Genomic DNA, 9,006 nt, shown 5'->3' with positions numbered 1-9,006 from the left:
TCCATCTGTTCCTTTCCGATAGAGGCTACAGACTTCTTCCGTTCAGAGTCAGTGTTTTTGGTGCTACTGCTGTTAGCAAGGTTTTCGATAAGTCTCACAGCTTCCAACGGATTCCGAGTAGTGAAGTTTCCATCACTCGCCGTATCAAGAGCCATTTGATACTGTAAGGCGAGACCTCGGAAGAAAGTGCTTAGCAACTGCACTTCATTAAATCCGTGGTGTGGACAGTCTCGCTGGAAAAACCTAAATCTAATCCACGCATCTTTGAAGGACTCTCCAGCCTTCTGCGAGAATGTGGAAATTTTGTTCCGAAGTTCTTCAGCGCGCGCTTCATCGAAGAAGTTTCGTAGTAAAGCATTCTTGATGTCGCTCCAGGATGTTAAAGATCCGGTGGATTGCTGCCTAAGCCAGTGCATCGCTTCTCCATTCAGCGTGTATCTGAAGAGCTTGCACAGCAGGTAATCTTCGGGGACTACTTCCATCCGAATGGCAGCGATTAGATCCTCGAACCGTTCCAAATGGTCCATAGGATGCTCGTGCGGTAACCCAGAGTAGGGTATCTGCGACACGAGAGTGTAGTATTGAGGCTTCAGCTCGAAATTCTGCTTCTGGATCTCTGGAAGTCGAATCGCTGATCTGTTGGAATAGTACTCATCTGGGCGATTGTAGTCGGCCAGTGGTTTCGATCGAGCGTCCTTATCTACAGGTTGAGGAGCTCCTGTAGCATCAGCATCAGGGATTACAGTTCCCCGAGCATCTATTTTCTGACCTGTTGCATTACGCAGATGACCGGCCTGGTCATACAGGTTTCCGTTCTCATCCTGAGTTAGAATAATAATGTTTACCATTTTTGACGACACGGTATCGATCGACGTACGCGGTGTAGTATCGATCGTTGTCGAACGATTGGGATCGATCGACGATGACGGTCTGGTGTCGGTCGACGGTTGGTTGTGCGTATCGATCGACGACGAAGTGTTTGCGTCGAGCGATGCGGAACGTTGACCTCTACGGATGGTGCCTTCCAAATGAGCAGGATCGTCTGAGAACAGCAAGTCTTTCTCCTTGTTGCTTCTGGTACCGCTGGGCATGCACCTGAAAAGACAAGAAAAAGAAAGATTAATAGAAAAGGGGGTAAAGAAAAGAATAAGAATTAATAAAACTAAATCTAATGGCGATCAAAGCTCCCCGGCAACGGTGCCAAATTGATACCAATCAAATTACCCTAAAGAGTGTTACTCTCATCAAAAGAGGTTCAGATGTAGTACTTAGGGATCGAATCCACAAGGATCTAGGGAACAATTAAATCTAGTGTTTATTAATTCTAAAGGTTTTAATGTTTTAAATGAAATAGCAATAGTAACTAGCGAGTAAATGATAAATGTAACTTAGGTTGGAAATGATATTAGATGCAGGGCCACTATTCAGGTGTTGGAGATTATAATTCCTATAGATGCCTAACTGTTGCATGCATGATATATTAGAGCTCATTCGCTTAACTCAGTGATCAGCTGTCGCATGTACCACTGGTTAACAGACTAGATCTTGTGTCTCACCGGTTAGATGCAGACACAAGAGAGTGTCGATCGATAGTCTATGAAGACGTCGACCGATACACTTTTGCCAACATCGATCGATTGTCAGTTGAGGACATCGATCGACGGGTTCTAGCCAGGCCTATGCGCGAGTATGAAATGCCCTACTAAGATTCTAAATTGGCGGTTAGCCCTCTCTAGCAATCCTAATATGATAGATATATTTCAGGATGGGATAACAAGGGTGCTTGAATATGCAATCCTATGATCAAGTTCTAGTTAGCTAGGCTAAAACAAACAATGAATACAAATCTATCATGAATATCAAAACAAGGCAGATCTAGAGTTTGGGGCTAATCCCACAAACCTATCTGAACCCTGGATCTAACAGTTGAACTACTCAGACATAGCAAAGCAATTCATATCAATAGATAAATAGAAACTCATAGAATAGATGATAAGAAAATGAAACAAGGAGTTCCAATCACAAGTGATCTTCTCTCCAAATGAAACTTGTAACAAAACTAGATTTAGAAAAGAAAAGCTCTCCCTGCCGTCAAACACTTAGGCAGTATATATTCTACTAGGTTAAAAACTCGTCAGGGCATTTTGGTAATTTGGCTTGGCCTTGGTCTTTAAGTCTGCTGATTCCAAAAAGTCGCGTCTGGTGTCTCGATATCGATCGACGGTACTTGTGTACATCGATCGATATTAATCTTCATCTGTCGAGGCATTTCCTGATATCGATCATCAGCACTGATGCGCATCGATCGATTATTCTTCCTCTCGTCGACCTCTAAGTAGTCAGCTCGGGTGAAATGTCCTTTATGCTCCAAAATGCTCCAAAGTCATAGCTTTACTCCGAAATGCACCTGAACCTGAAAACATACCTAGAAGAGTAGAAAACATAGATATATATATAGTAAAATAATAATATACCATGGATAAAAATGGGTCAAATCCAAGGTATATCAAATCCTTATCGAAACGCTTTTCGTTTCGTCTCAATCAGAGTTTCCGTTGAGATTTTACGACGAGAACAAGTAGGACTCTTCTTGGCTTGCTTCCATTCGCTACGTAGCGACCTGTCAGACCCCCAGATCGCTACATTGCGACCTGTCAGTCCTCAAAGAGCTCCTCCTTTGTGTTCTCTTTTGAATCTCGATCGTCGTCTCAATCGAGTTTCCGTCGAGATTTTACGACAAAAACAAGTAAGACTCGTCTAAACTCCTTCGCTTTCTCCTACTCGCCCTTACCTCCAGCTTTGTGTTCTCCTTCAAATCTCGATCAAAACGTCTCTGGTTTCCGGCCCGCTCGGTCGCTACGTAGAGACCGAGCTTGAGCCAAGCTTAGTCGTTACGTAGCGACCTAGCTCTTCTAAAAGGTCGATACGACACCAGTCTATGCATTCTCGTCTATCGTTCAATGATATCTCCCGAAGACCGTAACGAACTCAGTTCATGTTTTCCGCCATTCTAAGTCATTGATCAAACTTTGCGGTAAAAACCGCGGAAAGTTCGTTCTTTATCGAAAGAAGTCGTAATAAACGTTTTGAGTCGGAGGACGACCCAAAGGGACCTATGACACGACTCGAGGCCCGTCTTATGATTTCGTAACCAAAAGCCCGTAAACCATAGGATGGCTTACGCTTGGCGCACAAAGAAGGATAAATGTCAAGTTTCCGCGGATAAACACGAAATTATGATGATAATTACGAAGATCAGAAAAAATAGAATATCTCCATTTTATGCTATGACGGCTTAAGGGCAGAAGAGTAAAAGTGTAAACCGACCTTGGAGCGAGTATATAAGGAGTCCTAGGCGAGAGGCATGGGGGAGAACATTTTTACAGCAAACTTAGTACTTAGAGCAATTAAGCAACTTTCCGTTTTTGTTATTTTGAACTGCGACTCAATTAGGTTTAGCCGTCTTAGGGTTGCTAGAACTAGGAATCTTGCCAACAGCTCTCGAGCCCAGGCTTATACATTGTTGTAAACGCTCATACGCAAATTCGGAATAAGACTTCTCATTGCTCTCTTTTTACGATTTTTATACTTTGTCGTTGTTATCTCGTGTTCTGATTGCTTAGCGTGTGGTATTATGTTGGCGTCAAAATTGGTCACGACGGAATCAATGTCTGAAAGTCCGTAAAAATCAGCATAAACGTTTTTACGAAAAGTAATCTTCGTAAAGATATCTTTACGAAGAGCCTTGCAGTAAAATCTCGTCCAAATCTCAATCGAACCACTAAATACCGATTGTCCGAAGGCAACGGACATGTATCCAAATCGGCCGCAGACAAGCTCGAGTATGGAAATCAGACCGCGGACAAGCCAAGCTCGATCGATACGCGGCGACCAAGCATGCACACAGCTCGGTCGCTACGTAGCGACCGAGCTCGAGCCAAGCTCGGTCGCTATGTAGCGACCGAGCATCCGTCTCGCTCGGTCGCTACGTAGCGACCGAGCCTGAGCCAAGATCGGTCGCTATGTAGTGACCGAGCGTCCGTCTCGCTTGGTCGAGCCAAGCTCGGTCGCTACATAGCGACCGAGCATCCGTCTCGCTCGTTCGCTAACGTAGCGACCGAGCCCGAGCCAAGCTTGGTCGCTACGTAGCGACCGGGCTCGAGCCAAAGTTTGGTCGCTGCGTAGCGACCAAGCTCTTCCGAACATCGGTACGACACCAGTCCATGCATTCTCGTCAAACCTTCAAATGCTATCTCCCGAAGACCCTAGCGAGCTTAGTCTATGTTTTCCGCTATTCTAAATCACCGATCAAACTTCGCGGATTAGAAATCACGGAAAGTTCGTTCTTTGTCGAAAGAAATCGTAGTAAACGCTTCGAGTCGGAAGACGGCCCAAAGGGACCTAAAACACGACTCGAGGCCCATCCTGCGATTTCTTAACCAAAAGCCCGTAAACCACAGCACGGTTTACGTTTGGTCCACAAGGAAGGATAAATGTCAAGTTAATCGCGGAAAAAGGAAACACAACAAAACGATTACACAGCTCGGTCGCTACGTAGTGACCAAGCACGCACACTGTTCGGTCGCTACGTTGTGACCGAGCACGCACACGGCTCGGTCGCTACGTAGCGACCGAGCAAGCACTGCTCGGTCTCTACGTATTGACCGAACACGCACACGGCTCCCTTCCACTCGCTATAGGGTTAGAGATGACATCCTCACTCGCTATAGCGACCTGTCAGGCCTCAAAGGGGTCCTCCTTTGCGTTCTCCTTTGAATCCTCATCGAAACGCTTTTCGTTTCGTCTCAATCGGAGTTTCCGTTGAGATTTTACGACAAAAACAAGTAAAACTCATCTTAAACTCCTTGGCTTGTTCCTGCTCGCCCTACCTCCATATTTGCGTTCACTTTCGAATCTCGATCGAAACGTCTCTTGTTTCGCCTCGATTGAAGTTACCATTTAGACTTTATGATATAAAAAAAAAGACCGCAAAGACCTGTTTTCTCGCATGGATTCAGATTAATCGTATAAAACGGCTACGGTTAACTTAACACCTTAACCGCCTTAACTATACGATTACGTTGAACCTTTTTTGACGTCGTATCTAAAGAGAAGATAACAGTCAAGTTCGGAAAATAAATGTCAAGTTTCAAAGGATAAACACCAATATCGGAAATGGCGAACATACACGAGAAGAGAAAATGGAAATGAGCAAGCAAAACTGAGAAGACACAAAACTGCATCTTCGAGAGAACTAAGGTATTTCCGACTTGAAATTTTTGAAATCAGACTTGGAATTTTCGTAGGAAATTACTTTGAGGCTGCCATTGAACTTTAGGGAACGTAAAACCTAGGCGGATAGTCTAGCGAACTAAGTTTTAAGCGATTTTTCCTGTCTCGATATATTGTTCCATAATTGTTCGTCCAGATCTTGCAAACCGATCTAAACTCTCCGAAAGTCGAGAACCATCGCCACGCATATCAAGATCACTTCCTAAAGAGAGAAACAGTTAGAGACTTGAACGTCATCTTAAAACCGATTCATTTCTGGCAATTTTCTCGGAACCGACATATCCCAAGTCGTCAACTTGGAAACAACCAAATCACAGTCCAAGCGTCGTCTATAAATCGTCCCGAATTATCGATCATTCCAAACATCAGAAGAAGAAGCGTACACAACCCTTCAAAGTATCGGTTCAACTGTTTTCTTTCGTAAAAAAAAGGGGGAGTAGGTACGTATACTATACTCGTATACTCCCAAACTTCAAAAACTTCTGCAAATCGTCAAGAACAGGCAAACGACAATCTTAATATTCGTCTAAACGCTAGCAACATATCCAGACGATCATGAACATAATCTCAAAAACTATACATCATTTCTTGTCGCAATCATGCGTACAGAAAACTTGTACCAATATCAAACTGAAACTCGACGATTAGCCAAAGTATTGAAGCCTTTTCCGGCTTCAGAAAGCTAGTTTCGTTTTAAAAAAAAATTTACGAGAAATCTTCAATCACCAAAGCATTTCTTTCAGTTTCCGTTGTACCAAGTAAGTCACGGAAAATCATCGAAAACATTTGCGACGAAGAAAACTCGAAAATAGATGTAGCATCGTGCACGTTAAAAGGAGCACTTTCCTCCCGATGGTTAGCTAGATCCACCTCTGGTTGACCAATTCGTTCAAGAAACGAATGTGTCATGAGAATCCTCTCAAAAAACCTATGAAAAACGTTCTGCGACTTGATCGTATTGAAATAAACTTCGGTAACACTCCATGAGTAACTCCAAGCAACTTTCACCTAAGATCAAAATCACAGCAGGAACGTTTCTCGTAAAACCCGCAGAAACAACGCTACTTTGACATATGTATACATATCACTTATTTACAACCTTCGTAAAACCAGTTATATGATATGATAAATTATCGTATAGCTCACAGTCGGAAAGCATATGATAAATTCTTCGTAACAAAACTAAGTCCTAACAATCAAATGGTTAACGAAAAATCTAAACTTTTCGACAATCGACCAAGTTTGATACATTCCACAATTCACTTTAAGCCCGCTATGTTTTATCCATAATACGCGGCATCTAAGGAAAAATTCGTAAGAAAGCTTCCAGAGCTATACAAAACATCCTAAAAAATGCACGAAATAGATCTCGGAAGGCCAACACTTCACAAAGCACTATGAAGGAAATCGCTTCTTCCCATCGACAAATTTACGAGATACCTCAGTCCTAATTCCTCGATCGAAAATCAAATTATTAGCATCCAACCAGGAACAAGAATTTTTGCTGCGAACATCCGTAGTCAAACAAGAAGAACAAAATGCAGCATACCAAAGAATAACAAATCTTCAGCATCGCGAGACGTCGCAGACGCCTGAAGATTCATTCTTCGACGAAATTTCCTTCCTCGATAAAAACATTTTCTTGGAAGACCAGACAGTCATAAGCACTAACATCTTCTCAAAACATATCCTTCGCGAAGACTCGAAACAGTATTTTTTACCATTAAGTTTGTTGCTGATCACAACAAACTCTCAACGTCCTAAGCAGACTTAGCCATCTCGTAGAGATGACTCTCGTACATCCGACACAAGGATAATAGCGCTATAAAAGAAATCCAAAATTTTGGTCCAGCACTTCTGATCTCCGGAGAGATGCTCGATTCCAACCATACAAATCGTATAAGCCGAGAACCTATCGCGGACTTTAAATCGGTATGGAATCAGGATGAAACTGAAACGGGATACGTAAGTCGAATTAGTCATCGCACCCTCTCAAACCAGGAGTAAACCTAGGTCATGCCCCAAACCCAGCGCACTGGTCTCTAACATCTCTAGGCATAGTATCAAACACCCTGTTACGAGATCCCAAAATTTGTCTCTTTGCCAATATTCGAGAATCTTCAGAAATCCCGCAAGTTTACACGCTGCAGAAAACTCTCGAAACAGATTACGGATATAGCAGTTCACATAGAGTTAGATTACAAGATGAGAACTTGTAGTCTTCCCTCTACACCCATACAAAATGCCATCGGCAGCAATACGCCTTATAATCGCTACATAAAAACTAGACCAAAAAGGTCCCACTGGAAAACTAGTCATAAGAACCTTAACTCCAAGACGAACTACGAAAGGCTTGATCCCTTCAACAAGGGCACGTAGGCAGCTGTCATAAGGCGCAGCCCCAATCTTATCGCGTTTTCTACTTTTAGGAGAGCGAGAAAATCACTTACCACAGACCTTTTCAACCATTAATTCCGCCTAACTCACCTAATTTGCCTAACTTGCCAAGCCACTCGCTAAAACCTCACGCTAGAAGCTCATGGTTCTAACGAGCTGGGGGGCTAACTGTTGGGGTCAAAATCGGTCACGACAGAATCAATGTCTGAAAGTCCGTAAAAATCAGCATAATCGTTTTTACGAAAAGTAATCTTCGTAAAGATATCTTTACGAAGAGCCTTGCAGTAAAATCTCGTCCAAATCTTAATCGAACCACTAAATACCGATTGTCCGAAGGCAACGGACATGTATCCAAATCGGCCGCAGACAAGCTCGAGTATGGAAATCAGACCGCGGACAAGCCAAGCTCGATTGATACGCGGCGACCAAGCATGCACACAGCTCGTTTGCTACGTAGCGACCGAGTGTCTGTCTCGCTCGGTCGCTACGTAGCAACCGAGCCCCAGCCAAGCTCGGTCGCTACGTAGCGACCGAGCATCCGTCTCGCTCAGTCGCTACGTAGCGACCGAGCCCGAGACAAGCTCGGTTGCTACGTAGCGACCGAGCGTCTATCTCGCTCGGTCAAGCCAAGCTCGGTCGCTACGTAGCGACCGAGCATCCGTCTCGCTCGGTTGCTACGTAGCGACCGAGCCCGAGCCAAGCTCGGTCACTACGTAGCGACCGAGCCCGAGCCAAGCTCGGTCGCTACGTAGCGACCGGGCTCGAGCCAAAGTTTGGTCGCTGCGTAGCGACCGAGCTCTTCCGAACATCGGTATGACACCAGTCCATGCATTCTCGTCAAACCTTCAAATGCTATCTCCCGAAGACCGTAGCGAGCTCAGTCTATGTTTTCCGCTATTCTAAATCATCGATCAAACTTCGCGGATTAGAAATCACGGAAAGTTCGTTCTTTGTCGAAAGAAGTCGTAGTAAACGCTTCGAGTTGGAAGACGGCCCAAAGAGACCTAAAACACGACTCGAGGCCCATCCTGCGATTTCTTAACCAAAAGCCCGTAAACCACAGCATGGTTTACGTTTGGTCCACAAGGAAGGATAAATGTCAAGTTTATGCGGATAAATACGGAAGTTTTGAAAATAATTGTGAAAATTGGGAAAATGGAATATCTCCATTTTTATGCTATGACGGCTTAAGGGCAGAAGAGTAAAAGCGTAAACCGACCTTGGAGCTAGTATATAAGGAGTTTTAGTCGAGAAGCATGGAGGAGGGCTTTTTAGATTCGGAATTCTCTGCACTTAGAAACTTTAGGCTTTATTCTC

General features: G+C 43.9%; 1 non-coding gene across 1 annotated transcript; it reads left to right on the top strand.

Annotated features, from left to right (window-relative positions):
• The first annotated feature begins 210 nt into the window (after positions 1-210).
• Positions 211-316, top strand: LOC117132245. Its single transcript, XR_004455805.1, has one exon. It is a non-coding gene; the product is annotated as a small nucleolar RNA R71 (small nucleolar RNA).
• The last annotated feature ends 8,690 nt before the right edge of the window (positions 317-9,006 follow it).

This window comes from Brassica rapa, chromosome A02 (assembly GCF_000309985.2).
Source record: "Brassica rapa cultivar Chiifu-401-42 chromosome A02, CAAS_Brap_v3.01, whole genome shotgun sequence".
Taxonomy (NCBI): Eukaryota; Viridiplantae; Streptophyta; class Magnoliopsida; order Brassicales; family Brassicaceae; genus Brassica; species Brassica rapa.
Note: the sequence above shows the minus strand (reverse complement) of the source record. Positions and strands in the feature narration are given on the sequence as shown.